General features: G+C 39.7%; 1 long non-coding RNA gene across 3 annotated transcripts in view; it reads right to left on the reverse strand.

The window, feature by feature from the left end:
* The window catches only part of LOC114091274 (uncharacterized), a 69640-nt gene extending 46245 nt beyond the window's left edge, over nt 1-23395 (reverse strand). The window contains exon 1 of one of the 3 annotated variants that reach the window (XR_011708370.1): nt 23204-23395. This is a non-coding gene — a long non-coding RNA (uncharacterized lncRNA). Of the gene's footprint in view, nt 1-622; nt 638-23203 lie in introns of those variants that run through there. The other 2 variants (XR_003582486.3, XR_011708371.1) reach the window with 2 other exon arrangements.
* Between the last annotated feature and the right edge of the window lie 390 nt (nt 23396-23785).

Here is a 23785-nt window from a genome sequence, read left to right on the forward strand (position 1 = left end):
ATCAGAGATAGTGCCTTATTACCGTGAGTTACAAGGACTAGTCAAATGTACAGAAGTGAAGATTAGGAGACATAGTCATGTGAGAAGTCAAATTGAAACCAGTTAGATCCTTGAGGAACATTCACTTGGAAAGCACAGTAAAGCATCCCTGTGTGGGAGAAAAGAACTATAGACACAGAAATTGGAATAGGTTAAATTATCAGTGATTAAAGACAAAGATGAATGGGGTAAAACCAATAGATACCAACATCATCACCACCATAATCATCACTAGAACCACCATTATTAACACCATCACCATCATCATCATCAACACCACAACCATTATCAACACCATCATGACAATCATCATTCACCACCACAACCATTATCAACACCATCATCAGCATCACCATCACCACCACCATTGTATCACCATCATCACTGTCACCATGACCATCATCATCATTACCATCACCATCTCAACTCACTAGAGCTTCCCACATTTATTTAATAAATGTTATATGCCAAGAACCATGCCAGATTTTATATGAATTATCTAATTTAAATTTCAAATATCATAATAAGTAAACAGTATTAATTTTATTAGACATTGTAGGAAACTAAGGCTTAAAGTATTTACCTTTTTAAAAGGACTAGCTGGTAGCTGCCATAGCTAAGCCTCAGTCTGAAGTATGTAGCAGCCTGTGTTTTGTGTTCTCAGAAACCAACCTGGAACTCTTCGCAGATCATTCTGTTGCGATAAACCACTGAAACCTCATGTAGCTTTACTTCCTGAGTTTGTCTGTTTCTGTGTTCACTGAGAAGGAAATATAGAAAAGTGCCTAACAGATTAATCTCTTTGTTTTTAAGTTTGGAGTTCCAACCAAAAATAAATTAAAAACTCGAAAATGAAGAGACTTAAATAAAAAGAGCTTTCACTATTTTCTGTGAACACTAATTATCCAGAGCACATTTCCCCAATTTTCACAGCTAATTAAAAGTTTGGATATTATTCAGGACTTTATTTACAGAAGTCTTTTATATAATTCATTTGACTGACTTTATAATATCAGAGAAGTTCCCAAGTAAGTCAGCTTAGTCTCCATAGGTTTTAAATGTGAAAATTTCTAACCCAACAAGAAAAGCTGTATAATTAACAGGCATTTAAAGAAAGGAGTTGGTTTCTTAATAAGTTATTTGAATGATTAGCTATGGTGCTCCTTTTAAAAGAGGAGAGTATTCTTAAAGTGTTAATATTTTAAAAATGCATGGTTAATGGAATTATTTTATTTTCAAAGTTTAACCTCTCACAATATTTCTCCTGCATTTGATGCCCACATAGTCTAGTTATAAATGATATAAGACCCATAATAAAATAAGACTTTTATTGTTATTATGATAAGCATCAGCCTAAGGACTTTAAAAATATTAAATAATCTGCTACAAAAACTTTATGAGTTTTTCTCATTTTATGAGTAGAAAAGCAGATGCAATGTTAAGTGACCTGTCTATGGTTTCACTTCTAGTAGATAAGGGACCGGAATTTAAACCAGGCCGCCTTCTCAATAATGCCCTTTCCACCTCTACACAAAAACATCCTTTTATAAAGTCAAGACCATTATTACAACAGCTTACACAGGTAGTTACATCTGATATCACAATAAACAACTTATCCAAATTCCTAATAAATTTTCATTTGTCAACATAGCTGAAATCATATATTGGAGAAACTCAAAGGTAGATTATCTGATTATCTTTAATTGAAGTAGACAAAAACAGAAGAACCTCAAGATGTATCAATTATTGCATTTACTCACCTATAGCTGATAAAATAAATTATGAAATGTAGAATTGTTTCTATTTTTTCTATAAAATGCTTAGAACATATTACCTGTAAGAATTATCATGCCATGAACTCTCAACCCTCAACTAAAGTTCCCTTATTATTGTAATTATATAGGTCTACTTTTGTAACATATTCATAATTGTCTATTATTTATATAATGATGAGTTCATAGTTAAGAATACAACATTTGGGATCTTATGAAAATGGGAGGAAAACATCAGGGTTTAGGAAGGAGGTCAGGAAGGGCAGGAGGTGGGTTGAATTTTGTTTTGTGCATGTGTGAATATGCCACAAGGACACCCACAATTCTGTATAATTATGAGGCACCAATAAAACTTTTTAAAGACTACAACCTTTCAATTACAGCCTGTGCCAGGGGCAAAGCACAGTTCACCGCACAGTGATTCTGCAAACTTTAGTTTCCAGTCTTAACTGTGTTCCCAGAATTAAAGGAAGAAAAGGAAAGTCCTTCCTCAGGCACAGATCTTACAGTGAGAGGAATTCCAGTTTCCACATATAAGTGAAAAAGGGACCACCCATTTGGGCACCAGGTATTCCACACCAGGCTGGAAACCCGTGGAGGAGAGTGTACCACGTCACTTTCCTTGGGATGTTGGGGTGGAATGGCAGCTGTTGGCACCAGCGGAGACTGTGGTGGGAGGCTTGTGCCCTGGGGCACAGGAGGCCAGAGGACGACGCACTTTCCCTGTATCTTAGCTGACCTGTGGCTTTCCTGACACATCACCACAACTGCTGGAGACAAGCAAGCACCTCTTACTAAGTAATGGTAGCTTGTGCAAATATAAGTTCTGGCAGTGGTGGTCATTTGCCGGAGCCTTTGGCCACCTTCTCCACCCCTTGGCATGGATGTTTATCAATTCTCTGTCAAGTCCACCCTGTTCTCTGTGGGTAATGTGAACTGCCACTGAGATTGGAGAGGTGTGGATTTCAATCCTGATTCTACTGTGGATTGTTCCCTGTGCTGTTTTGTTTCCTTTGAATTTAAGACATCTTATAGGCGGCTTCTGAATGGACTCATGAGAAATTCTTGAACTGAATACATTTCAAGGGGTTTTAGTAATTTCAGGCTTGGTAAGTGTATAAATTACGAACATTTAACCCTTTCAAAGAACTAAATCACTGCGCAAAAGCAGCATTTGTAGTTCCTCAATATAGGATGAGTCCTGGTGGAAGTACTTCTGCACATTCAGGTTATCTCTGTATCAAATCGCAAAATTTTGAGTTAGCACCAATCTTTTCATCTTACTTTGTTTTGTTCTCTGGAAGACCTACTGGTACCTTGTCTTAATTTGTGTCAAAGACTAGCATATCTCTTGCAAGATAGAATCTTTGTCTTTTCCTGTCTCCTCTCATGAAGTTAGGCCAAAACACAGAACTCTATCTTACCATCTGGGTTCGCTTTATCTTTTAAATGACACTGCTGGTTCTGTGCCTCCTCTACCAATGACACTGGAGGAGAACAGGAGAAAAAAAATGCATAAAAGAGAATTACTTCAGGGATCTTGGAATTTTCTTGGATACCACAGGTAAAGGAGCACCGTGATTCTCTGCAATGGTTGAACCTGCTGGGCTGATCATTTCTACCAACAGTTTGGATCATGTATAAAACTGTAGAGTGAATCTTAAGGGAATCCTAACTTAAAGTTTCTGATTACTCGTTCTACATACTCCCAAGGGTATTGTCAGACTCTCATAAATATCAAAAAAATTATGCAACAATCTGAGGTTTTTTCCTGTTATAGACTTTTTTGGTAGTAGCCTTCTTGAGAAATGATGTGAAACCAATGAAGTTATTCTTTTAAAACTGCGCAATATCCCAAAGCTGTAAGCTATAAATAACATGGTTTCAGCCTGAGCCCCAACTCTTGACTTTTCACATTAATTTTAGTATCTGCTGCTGTCACTCCCGACTTGGGCACAGTCATCCTTTATATATTGGTCCCTCTACCAGTGACCACTCCCCCCCCTTTTTTTTTTAAAGAGAGAGAGAGAATTTTTTTTAATATTTATTTTTTAGTTTTCGGAAGACACAACATCTTTGTTTGCATGTGGTGCTGAGGATCGAACCCGGGCCGCACGCATGCCAGGCAAGCGCGCTACCGCTTGAGCCACATCCCCAGCCCAGTGACCACTCCCTTAATCTCAGTGAATCCCAGGCTCACAGGTCAGCAGTTGACATTTTGGGGGAAAACAGGAGAGGACTTTGAAACTTTCCCTCATGCTTCATGGACATCTTCAGATAAATATTTCAAGAAACGTGAAGATCAATCTGTCCAAAACGGAGCTTTCTTTCCTTCCACAGAGGAAACATCCTTCTCGGACTTCTGCATTTCTGACCACGCCACGACCACTAATCCTCTTCCTCAGACTTCTCTTCCCCTTTCTTTAAATGATGTCAAGGCCTGTGGGCTCCATTTCAAAACTCTCACTTCTCAGATTTTTCAATTCCAAGCTCTAGGTCTCATAACGGTTTCTCAACCATGAACTCTATCTCTGTGAACCACTTCCTAAGTCATTTCAAATAACATCACTTCCCAGACAAGAAGTCATTCATGGTTCTCGTTGCTGACCAAGTTAACATAACTCGGCTTGGTGGTATTGAAGGCTATTCAGAATATATCTGGTGGTTGCTCGTCATGCCCTGCACCCTAACATTGACCCCAAACTCTCACAAGCTAAACACCACAATCTTCTCTGAACAGACTTGAATTTTACCCCCTTGCTTTACCCCCTTGCTGTCTTCATTGTCTTCTCACTGTAGATGTCCAGAAGAGCACTCTCCAGGAGAACTTTGTGAAGTGGAAATGTTCTACAGTTGTGCACTGACCAATATGGTAGCCAGAAACCACATGCCGTTGTCAGATCATCGACATGTGACCAGCGCAACAGAGGAACTCACTTCTTTATTTTATTTAATTTTAATTAATCTAAATTTTCACATGGGGCTGATGGCTACTGGAAGGTACAGTCTAGATCCTGTTTTCATCCTTCACATTCTCTCCATCCTGTAGTGTCCAGGTCAACTAGATGTACTTGGATGTCTCCACCAGGTTTCCTGATTGAAATATTCCCTTCTTGGTCCTTAAGACAATTTAACTGTATCATTTCATAGCTTGCATTACTCAATAAAATAATACAGGAATAAATGGTGTTGAAAAATTTGGGTTCTGATTTTAAGTCCTTTGGGTATAAACCAAGGAGTGGGATAACTGGGTCAAATGGTAGTTCCATTCCAAGTATAAAAATGATGATATAAAATCATGTTTTTATGCTTAAAGCCATAAAGTTGAATTATTGAAATACTATGCATATGAATAGGAGTATAGATAAAGCATCACTGGATGAATTCAATTTCTTTTCTAAACTCTCTAATCTATTAATTAGAATTATATAAAATAAATTGAGATGTCAAGCAAAAGTTTTAATTTGACATCTGGGTTTTAAATTATCAGAATTAGTTAGTATTGGTAAGTGAATCTTTAAACTGTGTAGATTTTAATAAACTTTTGTATAAATCAGTAGATTTTTGTAACACCCCCCATGGCATGGTAGCACCTGCCTGTAATCCCAGCAATTTGGGAGGCTGAGGCATGACGACAAGTTCAAGACTAGTCTGGAATACTCAGTGAGACCCTCAGACACTTAGGGACACGTGTCTCAGAATTAAAACATAAATAGGGTTAGGGATGTAGCCAGTGGTGAAGAGCCCCTGGGTTCAATCCCCAATGCCAGGGGAGTGGGGGGTGGTGAGTATTTTTGTAAAATCCAAGGAGTGGCCACAGCCTTATCTGGCTGAGCCCCTTCTCTTTTCTTGAGTATTCTTCAGAAAAGATAAAGAGAAGCACACAGAGAGCCCCGTCAGGAGGTCAGCTGGGCTTTGGAGAGCAAGTTGATACTACAATAGAAGGTGGTTTTTTGGAACATTGGGCTTTACTTTCTTGAACTTATATTTGTCATATTCTCCCATAGATTGGATGTTTCTCTTGTCAACTTGGTGACCAGAATCTGTTAGAATTGATATAAGCCCTAAACCTTTAGTTGTGTAATAGCAGAAAATCAGCAAAAAGTTGCCGCTGAGTGATCATTTGAATCAAAACATCAGAACTTTATGTTTCTTAATTGATTTTATCATTTTTGATTTGGAATAAAAAATGTTTTAAAGGGCACTTTTTTCACTTAGGGAACATTGAAAGATAAATTTTTTTCTTTGACATGGAAACTAGAAACATACAAAGGGTACCTTAAAATACTACACTGGTGTTTAGCAGGGAAGTGAGTTCAAAAGGAAATGGGTGGAACTTCATCAAATACACCTAACTCAAAAAATACTTTCACATCCTAGGTAGAATCTTATCCACTTATTGAATTGATTTGTTATTCAATAATATTAATGAATGTCTATTTTTAGTCATTTGATAACTGTAAGGGTCAAAGGTACCAACAGAAAAGGAAAATTTAATTTTCTTGAGATCTCTGAAGCTTTTGGTTTGGGTGGGTATTTATTTCTGTGTTCTTATCTAAACCCATTTTCCTTGATGAAGTTGACTTTGTCGAATAACATTTTTTCACAATATTTTAAATATTAACTGCTTTGTCTCCAGGTTTGCAGCCAAGCATGGATTAGGTGTGACTTCACAGTACTCTACAAAACACGCCACTTGAACTCGGTGACTTCCAGCAATCAGCACTTAATTGCGTCTTTATACACGTACTATCGGGGGAGCGTGGTTGACCTGGGCTGGTCTGGATCTACCCTGAGAGCTCTCATTCCTCTGGACAGGGAGGCCATGATGTTATTTTCAAGATCAAGTGTAAAAGACTGCAGCCCATTTCACAAGCACATTTCCACCCTCTGCTGGCTTCATGTCACCGACACCCCAGTGGCCACACCAATTCACAGGCCAAACCCATCATTACTAGGGCAGGGAAAGTATTCCTCCTACAGAGCTGGGGGCCCTGAGCATGAGTGGGCATGACAAGGACAGTGGTCTGTCACAGCAGGTCTGCAGCCACTCCCAACTGTGCAGATGCATTCCTCAATAAATGCTGACTGGACAACTCTGTGCCCCCTGGTCCTCTCCCCAGCACTTAAAATGTCTTTGCTCATCTTTTTTTTTTTTTTTTTGTCTATAATAGTTTTTCTGTGTTATTATTCAAATGCTTCAAAATTCACAAACCCAACTCACCCCTGATTTAAGCATTCGTTAGTTTCCTGTCTTCCTTTTCTATTTGGCTTCGCACTGTCCATTTTTACGTTCTTACTAAAAGTGTTCTAACTGCTTTTGTCCTTTGTGTATATTTTTGTCAGTCTGGGCTAAACGCGGTCTCTTTGCTTTTGACTTGATAGGAAATGCTGCTCAGTTAAACCTCGTATCACCTATTTAATCCAGGGTGGTGCCATAAGTAAGGGGCAAGAAAGGTGCTGGAGAGGAAGTGGGGAAAAGGAGCCCTTTACACTGTTGGTGGGATCGTGAACTAGCACGACCACTACGGAGACCAGCATGGAGGGTCCTCAAAAGGCTGGGCATGGCACCCCCCTATGACCCAGCCATCCCACTCCTCAGCATATATCCTAAGGAATTAAAGTCACCATACTGTAGTGACACATGCACACCCAAGTTCATAACAGCACGGTTCAAGTTCACAATAGCCAGACTATGGGACCAGCCCAGGTCTGTCAGCAGATGAACGCACAAAGAAAATGTGATGTATATGCACAATGGAGTTTTATTCAGCCATAAAGAAAAATGAAATTATAGCATTTGCAAGAAAATAGATGGAAGTTCTGATTATTATGTTAAACAGAATAAGTTAATCTCTGAATCTCAAGGGTTGTATGTTTTCTCATGTGGAAGATAAAGAAGAAAAAAGGAAAAGAAAGGTGGGAGTGGATCTCATGAAAATTGAAGGGAGATCGGTGAAATAGAGAAAAGAGAACAGAAGGAGGGAGGAGGGGAAGGAAAGGGGAAATACTGGGGAATGATATTGGCCAAATTACATCATTGTGTTGTGTGCAAGAATAAATACATGACAACAAATTCCACCATCATGTACAATTAAAATGCAGCAATAAAATATTTTTAAAACAATAAATGAATAAATAAACAAACAAATAAATAAATACCAACATTGCAGTCTATATACAGACATCCTGGTGCAAATCCTGTTTGAACCATTTACACTTGCCTATTTAAGGGACTGTGCCTCGGTTTTCAATAGAAAAAGAGTAGTTTTGATAGTACCTAACAATATTGCAATGAAGATTCTTAAGTTCACATGCATCTCTTAATATATAAGGACCTGATAGCACATAAAACATTGAATGTTAGTTTTGTAATTATCAGTAGTAGTGTTACTATTATTTAGACCTAAGTGTAGGCAAGCTGCTCAAAGCTCCAAGGTTCTCTGCTCCTGAGAGTTTATCTTTACTGGGAGCTAATAGTTATTGTGAATCAAATTATAAGCAAATCACTTCAGTTAGGTGCACTCCTCAGGTCATGTATGATTCAGTCCTCGACAACCTACAGGGCAGGTCTCATGACTTCTGAATTACAGAGGAATCTGAGTCAGCAGATGTAATTTAATTTTGTGGGGGATTCAACAGTTGCTTAAAGGTACAATTAAGATTTAAATCCAAGAAATTTATATTAATGTCTTTACTCTTTGGCATTTCTGTAATTTGTACTAGAGTTTCTATGAAACTTTGCATTGTTTCCAAAAAGAAAAAAAAATCTATCTTCTGTTAAAATAACTTGTGGAATAAACCACATGGTCTATATATTTATCCACTTTAGCAAATAAACAAAATCTCATTCAGTATTTTAAAATTTAATATTTTCCTCTTCATAAAATCATGCACATTCCTGGGGCTGGGGTTGGGGCTCAGCGGTAGAGCACTCGCCTAGCACATGTGAGGTGCGGAGTTCAATCCTCATCACCACATAAAAATAAATAAACAAAGGTATTGTGTCTAACTACAACTAAAAAAAAATGTTTTAAAAAAGTCATGTACATTCCTTATTGGAAATATAAGTGATCCAGAATATAAAGAGTAAAATGAAAATTATCTAAATCCCTAATGGAATTTTGTTAGTGTGCAAGAGTTTGGGTTATCTGCTTAATGTTCAGTGTTAGACCCGTGCATCTACTACATTGTTTTCTCACTATTCAGGATATCTCACATCTTACTTTTCATTAAATTTTTAAAATAATATTCTTAATAATGCTACAAAAGTCCACCATGTCAGGGGGCTTTCATTTCATTCTGCAACTGTTTAATATTTAGGTTGAGATTTTTACTATAATGAGGAAGATGTGAAGAATCTCCTGATGGATATCTCAGATGGGTTTTTTTAGCCTAGAAAAAGAGATTAGAGGACACATACAAATCCTTACAGACATCTGACACTTTGCAGGGAGTCTCTTTATGCATGCCTATTTGTTTTGTTTTGTTCTCACTATAGAGACAGAAAGAAATCTGCATAAATTATCTTTTCCTGTGTGGCCCCCTCTCTGTTGGCCTAGTTCTATATTTAATTAACATTGATGTTTACCAGCAATCTTTTATATTTCACTTTCCCACATTCTTAGATTTACTCACCCTTTAATTGGCTACACATATCAAGCAGTTTGGCTTTGGTGTTTTTGTTTTTATCTTTTAATTAGTGCGAGTGAGTAGACTGTTTTTGGAAACTCTGCAGATTTGAAAGTATCTTTTCATACCGTATATAAAAGCCCATGTTCCAGGCGCGGCCACCTTCCTTCCTGATGATAAAGATGCTGCTTTATTTCCTGCTAGTGTAGATTTCTCAGGCCAAGTTAACTTCTTTTCTTTCAGGGGTGTCTTGTTTTTTATGTCTGTGTGCTTTTAAGACTGTTTCCCTTTATTCCTCAGAAGGTTTCCTGAGGTTTTAATGGTCACTGAAGAAACCAGCCGTGCTCTTGCTCCATCCTGAAGGCAGCCCTTGCTCATGATTCCCAGTCCTGTTGTTCTGTCAGCTGTTTTGGTTTCCTACTCAGGAGCAGCTTCCAGCGTCCAGCCCTTCCAGTTTACCACATGGACAGTAACTGTCTACGAAGGGCTTAAAGCTGTACCCGGGACTTGCTCCTCCACTCCAAGGACTCCCACTCTGATCACCCACAAACTCCCATCTGCCTTCTTCCTCTCCGACTGGGTCATGCTGACCTAGGCTTGAGGTGGCCTGCCTGCCAAGAGCCACAGCCGAGTCGGAATGGCCCCTGGCATTTTGCCAATAGTATTGGTTGAGAGGCGAACCATTAAGATGATGCTGAATTGTTTCAATTGTATATTAGACCTTTAGTGTCCGCCTAGGCCCGCTACTTTGGAGTTCTCGTGCTACTTTTGAGTCTCTGGGGGATTCCTGAAGAGTTAGCATTGGTTGGGGAAGTCCCAGAGGAGGGATTTCCGGTTGGTGGTTCCGGGAGGAGCGGAGTGGCATTCGGGAGAGTTCCCAGGGAGTGTGCATGGAATGCTGTTGGAGTTCAGGCAATAAAGTTTTCTGTTTGTAGATACAAGTGCTTTGTAGCGGCTGGGTGATTTGTGCCCAGCTAGACTGTGGCACCTACCCATTATGTTGGGGTTCACCTTGGTTTCCTAGTGTCCAAAACTAAGTTTACCACCTCAGATTTTTCCTATCCAGAATTTAGTGCTTCAAAAGGCCATCATTAATTTTATTAATAGACCATCATTAATTATTAATATATTATAATTTTATCAATAGACCCTCATTAATTATTAATATATTATTCATATTATGCACATTTTATTAATAGACCATTATTAATTATCAATTTTATTGATATATCATCATTAGTTATAATATATTATTCATATTATGCATACTTGCATTATATACAACACATGTAATATACTATATGTTGTATAGAAAATATTTTAGAGCTTTTTGTTGTTTTGTGTACATGATATCTTTTCACAAAAATGTCCAAATTTTTGAAAAGTTCAGAAAGATAATCGGTTGTTTAAAATAATCAGGTGAATTCAAACAACTAAGTTTTGTTGTTTTGTGTACATGATATCTTTTCACAAAAATGTCCAAATTTTTGAAAAGTTCAGAAAGATAATCGGTTGTTTAAAATAATCAGGTGAATTCAAACAACTAAGCTTATTCACTTACTAAACAGCACCAGCCTGTTCAAACAACTCATCTTCACTAATGTTTAACTTTTTCTTTCTTGATGATCCCATGGTTTCACTCTTGGTTCTGTGGATGCTGTTTATGGCTCTTGTGGATTTGATGTGTTGAGACAACCTTGCATTCCTGGGGTGGTCTCCCTTGATCACAGAGAATGATCCCTTCAGTACGATGTTGAATCTGGTTCACTAATATTTTGTTGAGGATTTTCGCATCTGTGTTCATTAGGAATTTTGGCTTGTAATTCTTTTTTCTTGTGTCCTTGTCTGGCTTGGTGTCAGAGTAATGGTGGCCTCATAAAATAAGTTTGTAAGTGGTCCTGCTTCTTAAGTTTTTTGAGAGAATTTGAGAAGAACTGGCCTTGGTTCTTCTTTAAATGTTGGTGGAAGTCAGCAGTGAAGCCGTCAGGCCCTGGGCTTTGTACAGATTCAATCCCCTAATCCTTCCAATTCAGTTGGCAGTGTGTATGTGTCTAGAAATTTACTTACTATAGGTGATCCAATTTGTTGGCACATAATTGTTCATAGTCGTCTCTTAGAATCTCTTTCATTTCTATGGTATCAATTGCAATGTCTTCCCTTTCTTTCAGATTTGAGCCTTCTCTCTTATTTCTTAGTTACTCTAGCTCAAGTTTTGTCAATTTTGTTCATCAGTTGTTTGTTTTACAAATGGTTTAAACATAGAGTATTAAGTAATAGTACTATAGAAACTACCCTACCTCAATATATTCTCATCAATTATAGAAACAAAATTATAGAAAAAACTATAGAAACATCTCTTTAGGTACTGTCAGTCCATGATTAAAGACTACTTTGTTTTTTCCACAATTTGGACTTATAGACAAAGGTTCTTACTATCAAAGGTGTTATTTTAATCAGCCAATGATACTTCATATAAGTTAATATGTTAGTTAAGTCCAATTTTAATGTGGTTATATATGTGTGCAGATGTGTACTTAAATGAGTTCAAACTACATTGATAATTTAAAATTATAATTTTAAATTTATAATTTGCTTAAATTTTACAAGCATACATTGCAAATTAGTGTTTTTAACAATCAGATTTCTAAAAATAAAAAGGGAAGTAATTTGTTTTATTCTATTGAGTGCATGTAAGTCTTTAGGTTCAGAATTCTGATTTCCATTTTCTTGATTAATTCCCATGTCTGCCATGTTACTTACTAATGTGTCTCACTGCTTAAAAAATATGTCTTTCTTCAGCAAACATTCAGCACCTACTATTTACTATGCACTTTCATAGGAGATGAATAAACAAATAGAAAAAATGGATGAAATAATTTTCTTCATGACATTGCCATTCTGGTTTCTGAAGAAAGATATAAATATAAAGGCAAAGTGTAAAGTATATATAATTTTTTTTCAATAAAAACACTACATAGATAATTCTCATTAGGAAAATAAACTTTTAATCTAGCAAATACTTATGGCCCCAAAAGAGTGAAGAATTTATACCTAATGTTTATTCTCCCTTGCTTGTTGATGATTTCTAGATTGGTTATATTATGAGCACTTTACAGATTTGTCACATAAACACAGCTATTACATAGCTACTCAACTTTGTGTTTCACAATAGGATTTGTAGACTTTTGCAATTATTTCTAAGTAGCAAAGGTGATAATTTAACTGATTCAGAATAAAATCTATTTGTGAATGTAAAGAAAATGAAAGTTGATTAATGTCAAAAAACTGATGAGTGGAAAATAAAGGACAGTAAAGAACAATTTACTGAGGCTGCTATGTGCCTGCCCTTGGGATGGTGGAGCAGAAATACCCAGCACTAGAACCTGAGTTCTCCGGCCTTGCATTCCTCAACCCAGTAAATAGAATGATAAAAACACGGTAGGACAGTACATTGCAATGTTAATTTCTATTTTGTTCCTCATTCCTGAAAAATTGAAAAATAATTTTCCCTCCCTACTTGAAAAGTTCTGTTCATCTTCACCAGGTTTTGAGCACAGGGCCCCCAAACCTCAAATTCTTCTATTCAAATTCTATCAATCCTCTTCGATAGTTATCCAGATCTGGAGTGGGGGCAATGAGAATAGACTTCTAACAATAACTGGTATTTGATTTCTCCTTCCTAGATAGACTTCCAAGTCAGATTTTATCATGAATTTTGAAAATAATAATATAATAATAAACAAGAAAATTGCTTTTATTTATTTATCTTGCTTTAAAAAAGACTTTAATTGCAGATCTAACACATTTTTGCCTGGAATATTGACAAAAAGCAATTGTTTTTTTAACATCACACAATCTCCCAATTTGTTTTTGTCTTTCTTTATCATAGGACTTTGAACAAAAGTAAAGGAATAAATTTATAGGCTTGGAAAGCAAGGCAAAAGTAGCATGGTTGCATCTGTTATATGATGGGATATTTGATCGAAGCAGTTTGTCTTTTTAACACAAGAATCTCGTGTGTGGAGTCTTTTTCCTTCTTTTTTTCGTGGCATTGTTTCTTTGCTATGGTGAAGGGAATTGTTCTTGTTTGCCAACGAGGTGAGGCCAGTCTGCACCAGGCCACTCAGAGCCTATACTTGCATAGGCAGAGGGTGCCAGACGCTGCTGAGAGCAGGAGTTCTAAACTCTCCCTAGGAGTTGGACGATCCTGGGTGAAAAATATCTAGAAATCAGCGTTTCTCAGTTGTGCTGTGGATGCACAGTAAAGTCCCTTAAGAAATCCTAATGTCCTGCCAAACCCCAGGCTAGCTCAGTCTGAACCTTTGGGCACAGGACCCAAGCATCCATGTTTTGTTTTTTAATCTCCCCAGCCCTGCACAATCAGTATGAAAACCACTGACTTAGAAAAAATATCCCATTGTCTGTGTAGCAGTTATTGGGTGATGGGGCCGGAGGGGACAGTTACAGTGTGGACATTATGAGCAAAGGACCAGGTATGAGATGAAGGAAGAAGTATCTGAAGTTGATGGGCAACTCCACACATTTCTGGAGAGGGATGGGGAACATGGGAACAGACCTGCCCAGTGGAATATTTGGCTAGTACTCTTGCCACCCTGAGAAGCTTGGCTTGGATCCTGAGGGTCCCCAGTGAAAGACTGGAATCTGGGGAGTTACTGGATTGGATTTGCATGTGAAAAGGAACATTTTTTGGCAACAATTTGGAAATGAACTGAAGTGAGAGGCAGACAAAGCCAAGGGCAGGGGGAACAGTTAATGTTCCAGAGAAGAGATGCCAGTCCAGCTTAGGACATGGGTCAGAAAGAAGGTCCCACTGGCCAGTAGAGAGGTTCAATAGGGTTTCCCAACACAGCCTTCAGGTCCCCAGGAGGGGGAACACATCTGACCAGGGGTGCAGTTTCTGTTCCTCCGCCTCCATCATTTCACTCATGATGGGGTCATGCCTCTGATGGGCTGTTCAGTCAACAGAGGATCCTGGTGGGAACTGAGCCAGCCATTCTTACAGGATGCCCGACTCCCATGGGGCACAGGACTCCTATAACCAGAGACTCGGCTTCAACTCCCCATTTGCCTATGTGAAACTTTCTTGTCTACCTACCCAATCCTTGTTCCTTCTTTCAGAAGGATCAGAAGAGATGAAATGCTCATGCTCCTCCTCAAATCCATATGTTGACATCCCAAACCCCAATATGAGGGCATTTGCTTGGGCCCTTTGGAAGGTGGTTAGCCCATGAGGATAGAGTCCTCAGAAGAGACTTCAGAAAGATCTCTTGCCCCTTTGGCCATGTGAGGACATGGAAAGAAGATGGTTATTCATCCATGACCCCAGAGAAGCCATCTGCAGGCACCTTGACTTTGGATTTCCTAGCCTCCAAGACACTGAGAAGAGAAGGTCTGTTTTCATAGATGCCAGTCTATATGTCCTGTTAGAGCAGCCAGGGGACTTCAGCATCTCCCCTGACCTCCACAGATGCCAGAGCTGCATCACCCTCTGGAAAACTTCCTGTCTACTCCTGCTCCCTCTCCCTCCCTTTCTCCCTTATGGCCATTTCCCGTGGATCTCATGATGTCAGTACCTGAGTCTTCAAGGATCCAATTTAACTCATAAAAATCGCATGTGAGGAGTAAGGTCAAAAAGGCTCTGAGAGGATTCACAGGTTGCTGGGGGCAACTGAATGAGTTCTCATAACTACACAAGGAATACAAGGGGCTGGAGGACAAGGTCTGCTGTGCACATGCTATCTTCTCAGGATTCTAGAACATTCAGGCACAGATTTGCATGAGGAACCGCATATGATGAATGACAAATCCAGAGGAGGTTGGAGATGCAGGTGTGGCTTTGAGTCTCATGCACAGGTGGTGGTTTGTGCTGTGACCACAAGCATCTGTGAGCTGGGACGCGTTGGGGAGCCATCATGGTTCACTTTGACTCTGATTGAAGACCCAGACTAGGAGAACACAGCAAGACCATCTACGTGACTTTTCTCCAAGGCCCATCCATACTCTAATCTCTTAAAAAATGGATCACAGATGTGGAGGCTATGCATCAAATCGGGACTATGTTTTGATCCATAAACTATTTTTAAATTTGAAATTAATTCCCAGCCTTTAAAAATTCATAGGCTTTTGCATAAGGGATAAAGAGGATGGAATGAAAGAAAGAAGCTCAAATAAAGCAACAACTGGTATACCGCACAGGGGCGAGGTGGTCCATCTCATCCAGTTTCCCAGGAGTTTCTAGTCTTAGCACTGGGAATCCTGCTCTCTGGAAACCCTATCTGTTGAGGGTCAACTGTACAGTTGGTCTTCCCTAGCAGTAAGCACTCTTCTTAGGGGCATGTTATACTATGAGGCTCACCACAAATGCTGCCAGACCAGCACGGATCATTTGCTGACTCCTATAGGTCTCTGAATATTCTAGATTCTAGACCATGGGGGGGGGGGGGGCAATTAACAAGTGGTGTGACCTTTCTATTTAAGGCAATACCTCCCAAAAGGGAGGTTTGCATATAAAGTGTCCTCTGAAAATCTCATGCATTGAAAATACATGCAGCGTATGAACAGTGTATGTTCAGAGGTTGAATAACTACATTATGAGAGTTGTGACCTAATCAGTGGATTAATCCATTTGATGAATTGATAATTCAAATGTATTACTGGGTGGCAATTGTAGGCAGGTGAGCGTAGCTAGAAAAAGTAGGTCACTGGGGGTATACACTGGGATTTTATATTTTGTCCCTGGCTCTTCAGGTGTGCACACTCCCTTTCTCTCTCTCTCCTTCCTGTGGCTTTCCTCTGCTCCACCCTTCCGCCATGATGTTTTGCCTCATCTCAAGCCCAGAGCCATGGAATCAGCTGACTATAGACTGAACCTCTGAAACTGTGAGCTCAAAATATCTTTGTGTCCTCTCAGTTGTTCTAGTCAAATATTTTGGTTAGGTCAATGAAAAGTTGACTAACACACCTACTTTAAAAATCTTAGCGGGGGCACAGAAGGAGGAGAAGCAAAACGTATGTAGGTGTGTGTTTATGTGAGATGGCTTTCCTTGGGCCCACAACAAAGTTTGTCAGTATCTATCCAGCCACTCCTGTGCTCTACAGCCCAATCTCAATAATGGCTTACTTTGATTCCTTACCTTCTTGCAGGTGGACCTAAGGAACTGTTAACAGTGGGTTACTTACTATTGCTTGAATCTACCTCTAAGTCGAATTTAGTGTCAGTGAGAAAGAAAGGAATGAGGGATACAGATTCTGTTATTAGGGCCACGTTTTCCCTTGAAACTCTGAGTCTAAAGAATGAGTTTGGGGACAGAGGATACTAGGGAGCAGGAGCCATGTCCAGGAGTTGAAGCTGCTGGAGTTTGAAGCTCAGCCTGCTGCTGTTGATGAAGGTCTAATTGCAGGGTGCTCCAGATCCTCCCAAGGAAGAAGCTCATCTTGGCTTAGAGCCAAAACAGAACAAAGAGAAATAGGATTTGGTGTTCCAGAAGCATCCATCCCAGGCAGTCCAAGAGATTTGTGGAAGCTACAAGCTTTGTATTGGACTAATCAGCTACTTCTCCTCATTCAATTCCAGTTTGGAGCTATCAATCCTGCAGACTGACCACTGCACAGCACATGCAGTGTAGCCATCACCATTTAGATGCAAACCCAGAGCTTCTATTAAACACATTAGATGTGGCAGCATCTCCACCCAGCAGAGGCCTCCCGATGTGAAGGCATGTGCGGTCTTGGCCCCTCAGAATGGTTTTCTGATATACAAGGGTGGGTTCTGTTTCTTAAAAGTAAAACCTTAATGATTTCATAACTAAGAATTCTGATTAAACAGCAGCTGCTCCAGATAAAGCTCAGACACGGAGGGGTGTGGTGGTGAAATGGCAGCTGGCATGGCTGCTAATTGGTCCCATACACCCTCCTGCTTCCTGGACTCCAGGATCTCGAGGGTGTGCTCTGGCTGGGTGTCCCACTGCAGCCCCTCCAGCTGTGTGGGCTCCCGGGCACTCGTACACCTGCCACTATGTCTCATCTCTGAAGCACTTGACCCTGATTTTCTGTTAGGAAAAAAACTGAGATGCCACAGCTCATATGAGATCTAACAAGATTAAACAGGCTGTTTCTGCTATCAAGGGAAAACTGAGAGGAGGTTCAGGAAGAGAGGATGGAGTAGAAGGCTCATTCACACAGAGGAAAGCCTGCCTTTCTCAAAGCAGGTGGACTCCTAGCGAATGGCGGGTAATCTATCAATATTTGATGAATTAATTTTTGCCGAACCAATTATTTTGCCATTGGTCAAGTTATAAGGTCCTAAAACTAATACTGGCTTTAATAATTAAATTAGTTTGAGGGATAAGCAGCTAGCGTTGTGAGGGCATTTTATTGCAACAATTATTTTTTTGCTTTTTGGCATAACAACAAATCTAATCAATTAAGTCTATTATCATCCCAAGAAACTCAAAGCGATTCTTCTCTTTAGTCTGTCAGTTTACCACCCAGCAGTGGCTGTGTTCTTAATGTTTTCTCTTTTCTTATAATGCCAATATTGTCACTGGGAGATGACGACAGTGCCCATGACATCAAAAGGACCCTAACTAGTGGCATCGATACAAAAGGGAGTAGGTTTTGTACAACAGTTAATAAATAGAAGGTCACGTTAATAAGCAGAAGGTCAAGCCAGGAAGAATGTCACCGAGAACGTGAGTGTCTGGGCTTTGTGGAGGGAAAGTGGCCCGTCAGTGGTATTAAAACACATGTGTCCACCCATGTCTCACACTCACTGACAGAAATAGCCCCCTCCTCCACTAGCACTGGGGACACCAGCAAGCCTGGTGCCCCCCAGCTCTCCACCCAGAGGCTACCAATGGCCACTACCTTCAAATCTGCACTGCAACACACTAAGCCATCCAGACAGTAACTCCCAGCCCTTCAGCTATCAGCAGAAGATCCAGCTAGGAATCTCCTGGCCCTCCACCTTCTAACAGAAGGTAGTCAAGTCCACCTTCTCCTTGCCCTCCGGCTGGTTGGAAGAAGATCCAGAACAGCCCTCCACTGACAGTGGAAGGTAAGCCACAGCCCACAGTTCCAGGCATGCGCTGTGGTGGAAGGACCCACGTCGGGTGCCTCTGTCTCCTGGTGGCACTCTGGGTAGCCAGAGGATGGACCAGGAGTGAGGCTCTCCATCTTTAAGGCCAATACTGAAAGAAATCAGATGTAGGTGTAAGGAAAAGATTTGAAAGCAACCATATTACAAATCCATGGAAACTAGTAGATTTTAGCAAAAAAAAAAAAAAAAAAATGGAAATTATAAAGCTGAAAAAATACCACCACCACAACAACTAAACTCACAGGATAGGCTCATTGTAGGATGGAAAGGACAGCAGAAAGAGTCAGGGGCCTCCAGGATAGATCTACAGGAATTACTCAATCCATGCAAAGACATCATGATTAAACTTCTGAAAACTGAGACAAAGAAAAATTCTTTTTTTTTTTAAAGAGAGAGAGAGAGAGTATTTTAATATTTTTTTTTTTAGTTTTCGGCGGACACAACATCTTTGTTTGTATGTGGTGCTGAGGATTGAACCTGGGCCACACGCATGCCAGGCAAGCACGCTACCGCTTGAGCCACATCCCCAGCCTCAAGAAAAATTCTTAAAAGGAAGCTTAGCTAAGCAGGGGTTCTACAGGGGCCCTCATACCCAGGTTGGTAAATTCCTCATGAGGCCCCGGAATCCAGGAAAGAGTGGATTTCTGTGCTGAAGGACAAGGATGGTCAATGCTGAATTCTAGGTCCGGTGAAACTGCTTTTCAGAAACAAACACATTCTGAGGAAAAGAAGAACTAAGAGAATTTTTCTCTAACAGATCTGCCCTTAATAGCTCAAGGAAGCTCATAGACCAGAAAGGAAATGATAAGAGAAGCAGGATTAATACTTCAGAAAGGAAAGGGCCACAGACTGGGTCAAATTGGGAGTAAATATATACGATAGGCCTTTTCTCCATGAATTCCTGAAATCATGCTCTTTGCTTGAAGCTAAAATTACACCACCATCTGCTGTGGTGCTCAGTGTTTGTGGAAATGTTTGCAACATTTTGTTTTAAGTGAAAAGACAAAGGGTTTAAATGAAAATGAATTATTAGCATTTCACCAGAGGTGGTAAAATTTTAACACTAGTATGTCTGATAAGCTATGTATAAATATTTTAATGCCTACATTAACCAAGAAAACTATTTAAGTGACACTCTTAAAACATTATAAATAAAATAAGAAAAATTCTAAAAATCATTTAAGTCATCATTTATGGCAAGATATTAGAGAGAGAGAGAGAAACAGAGGAACATAAACCAGAGAAAACAGAAAAAATGAAGAAAATGGCAAATGTAAGCCCTATATACATTTATATCAATGATTGTTTAAAATATAAATTAACTACATAAACCAATTGGAAGACATGGATTGATAGGCTAAGTCAGCTAAACAAAGTCTGCAATAACTCACTTCAAATATAAGAAGATAGGTAGGTTGAAACAAATAATGGAAAAAATTTTGTGCTAACATTTATAAGCCAACCGATTTTCATAGTATATGTTTAGCCTATTTGATCTGCAGGGCCTCCAGAGATTTTTGAGAGATTTAAAATACTTTCTAAATAAGTCAACAGTAACATCTTGAGACTTGTACCCTTAGGTCTAATTAAAGCAAACAGAAGGTAGTGGGAACATATAATTTGATTGCTTTAATGTATGTAGAATCTCTCTAACATCAGGGAGTTTTTATTTCAGTAATTAAAATGGACTTTCAAAGGTATCAGATGAAGGGACATTTTAACTTGGAGTCTTCATGCAATTTAAGAAAAAGTAAAATTTTCTCCCTAAATAATATAGAAAATTGCCTTAGTTATTTCCACACTGTAAAAACTTTCCTCTTTTCCATATATAAGTTCATAGAACAGTTCCTAAAAAAGTTTCCCTGCTAAAATAGTACCTTCTAAGTTTTTATGATGTAGTCATTTCTCCAACTAACAATCACAAGTCTGAGGAAGGTCGATTTCAATTTTACATTAATAAAATAAGAAAAATTCTAAAAATCACTTAGTCATCAATTCATGGCAATATATGAGAGAGAGAGAGAGAGAGAGAGAGAGAGAGAGAGAGAGAGAGAGATTAGAGAGAGAGAGAGAAAGGAACATAAACCAGAGGAAATGAGTTTAAAGATTGTAATAGGTCATTTAAAAGGAACATTCAGTAATAAACAGCAATTTAAATGAAACAAATACTAGAGGTCTAAATAGGCTGGATTAAAAATCCATTATAACAAATACAAAGTGTGCACGGAATTTCTGCATAATCAATAGACTTGAAGATGCAGCTGGGTAGAGGTATCTAAGAACCATTCAACCAGAGAGTGTTTTAACATAAGTCAGGAAACTGGACAAACCCTTATGGTTTACACTCCGGATAAAGTCCACAGATGTTTTCAGCAAATCGGGCACCAGAGCACAAAAATGTTCTGTGGGTCATCCTGACAACACCTCTATGGTAGGGTGCTTTTATTATTCTTTTATTACATAGAAGAAACTAATGCTCAGAGAAGGTTAACAGTATCCGAGGCAATCAAGACCGGCCATCTCCAGAGCTACAGCCGGCTTCTCTCGTGGAAGAGCTCTCTTCATCTCTACAACCTCTTCCAGTGTTAGGGGTGCTCCTCAGCCCTTGGCTGTGTTAGAATATGAAGTTCAAATGAGTAACAATTAGGGATTACAAAATATGTTTTCAAAGTCAGATTAAAGTGTCTTTTTTTTCCTAATTTGGAGAAGAGGAAAGTGGTGCTAAGACATAGCACAAGAAATGGCTGCCATGTTAACAGCAGAATATTGCTTCTATTGCCAGTAAGAACTAACCAAGTTAGACTTAATCTAGGGTCTATGGCTTATTTTTAAATGCAAGATAAGAAAATTCTTAATTATTTAAAATTTCCCCTTGCTAATCTTGATAAACAAGTTACAATATACCATCCTGAGCCAATGAGCTCACATCCAACTCTTCTGATGGGTGGCCACGGTTATCTATATTTGTCATGCTACAGTTTAGAGTCTCATTACATGATTTCTCAAGGTGCCTACATCATACGGGAATTGCTCAACCTGCGATGTGCATGACAAGTCTCTGCCAGCCTTAGTAAGGGCAAAGGCAACAGAACACACACAGATGAACACACACACACACACACACACACACAGCTACTCAGAGTATGCATCAGGCTGCTGGTCTCTTTCTATTATCTAGAAATAGCAGAAGGACCTTGGGTGCCCCTGTCAACTCAAAGAGGCATGCTTCAGAGATGAACTTGGCTGCCACACGCAGTGACTCAGCAGTTTATCAGCAGAGAATGCAAGAGGCACAGGAGGATTTTCCATGTGGAGTTTGATTAAGGGATATTATTTGTTGTGGATGAATAGAGACCTAGAGTTGTTAATTCTATTCTTTATTCTGAAGTTCTACTAATGAATGCAATGGACTAATTTCAGGGGGAAAAAAAATCCTGTTTGCCAATTTGAATTTGGAGAATGTGGAAGCTGATTTCATAAGTTTGTGCCAAAGGTCAAATAAAATAGGTGTTTACAGAAGATATCCCTATTACATGACTGAAGATATGGGGGACATTTTTGAGGAAGAAATGTGTCCTGTTTACATCTAATAGCCATCTGAGAAAGATGGCGTTCTGTCAATCCTGTTTCACAGAAGAGCACGAGGACGCACAGCGGAAAGGACACTTGAGACAAGCTGTGCAGAGAAGTGCCACACCTGAGGGGCATCGACCCCTGACGTCACACCATGCTGTCTCTCTCCCTTTGTGCTGCTGTAACAAAAGATCGCAGACGGGGTCCCATGTGAGCTGCAGGAATGTGCTGCTCACAGTTCTGGAGGCTGGGCAGCCCGAGATCAAGGCCCCAGAGGCTGGTGTCTGGCAAGGGCTGCTGCCTGCCACTGAGATGACCACTTGTTTCTGCACCCTCTAGAGGGGACAATCACTATGTCCTCACACATCAGAAGGCAGGAAAGGGAAGGAGCCCTTTCAGGAGGGTCCTAGTTCCATTCATGAGAGAAGAGCCTCCTAGCCTGATGGGCCCCTAAAAGCCACACCTCACAATGAGTCGCGTTAGAGACTGTCAACGTGAATTTTAGAAGAGACAGAAGCGTTCAAACCTCCCCAAACAATACCCATTTTATTAAAATGTAGTATCAATCCTTAAAATTGACAAGTTAAAAAAGCTAACCTGATGAGAACTCCTTCGGTCTGAGCGAGAACGGCTCTGGGAAGCAATGCCAGCAAATGGTCCTCCCCAAAGTAATTGTCCCCAATGAACCATGGACCTTCTGGATATCAATGTCTGTGACTGCTTGCATCTGTGATATGTTTTGAAGAAGAAGGAAAGGGGAAAAGTGCAGCTCTCCAAGAGGAAACGTGAAGTTAGTTGGAGAGAGAGAGAGAGAGATGGAAAAGGCTCCGTCTAATTCTAAATTCCCTTCTCAGATTCACAGGAGCACTTTAGTGCTAGAACAACATTTCCAGAAACACAATCTATCAATAATGACATTTATAGGTCAATTACGATTACCTGGGGAATTTGGTCTGCTCTTACTTTACACTGTATCTGCCAAAAGAAAATCATATACGGCATGTTTGGACTTGGCTATAAGCTTTCGGGAAGGTTTCTTTGGTTCTCAGCCACCGACTCTGAGACTTACCTGCTACTTGTTTGGCCCTGCGCCAGGTCAGGGCTAGCTCTGTGGTGTGCTGGTCTGTGTTTCCCAGGCTTCCTCCTGTTCCCAGCTTTGGCCATGGAGAGTTATTTGGAATCATTTGAGAAGGAGCAGAGACAGGAAAAGTTTGGGATTTCTGGGTCTGAGCCTAGACAGGCAGATCGTAGCGAGGAGTCGTGGTGGCTGAAGAGCCAGCAGGCAGAGTATCTTCAGCCACCGTGGTGACAGCCACTTTCTTCACAGTTGCTGGGACATCTCTTTGGCCAGAAGATTCAGAAGGCCCCTTCCTGCCTTCAGGGAGATAGGCCACTGGGGAATCTGCCTCGTGGCTCATTTTCTTGTTTCTTTTTTTTTTTTAATAGTTATTTTTTAGTTGTAGTAGGACACATACCTTTATTTTATTTATTTATTTTTTTTTATGTGGTGCTGAGGATCGAGCCCAGGGCCTCTCACGGGCTAGGCGAGTGCTCTACAGCTGAGCCACAGCCCAGTGCCTTATTTGTTTCTTTATTCATCCATTTTTCTCAATAGCTCATTTCACGAGCTATTTAAGAACAATTTTACTTT

The sequence above is a fragment of the Marmota flaviventris genome, chromosome 8, assembly GCF_047511675.1.
Source record: "Marmota flaviventris isolate mMarFla1 chromosome 8, mMarFla1.hap1, whole genome shotgun sequence".
Lineage (NCBI taxonomy): Eukaryota > Metazoa > Chordata > Mammalia > Rodentia > Sciuridae > Marmota > Marmota flaviventris.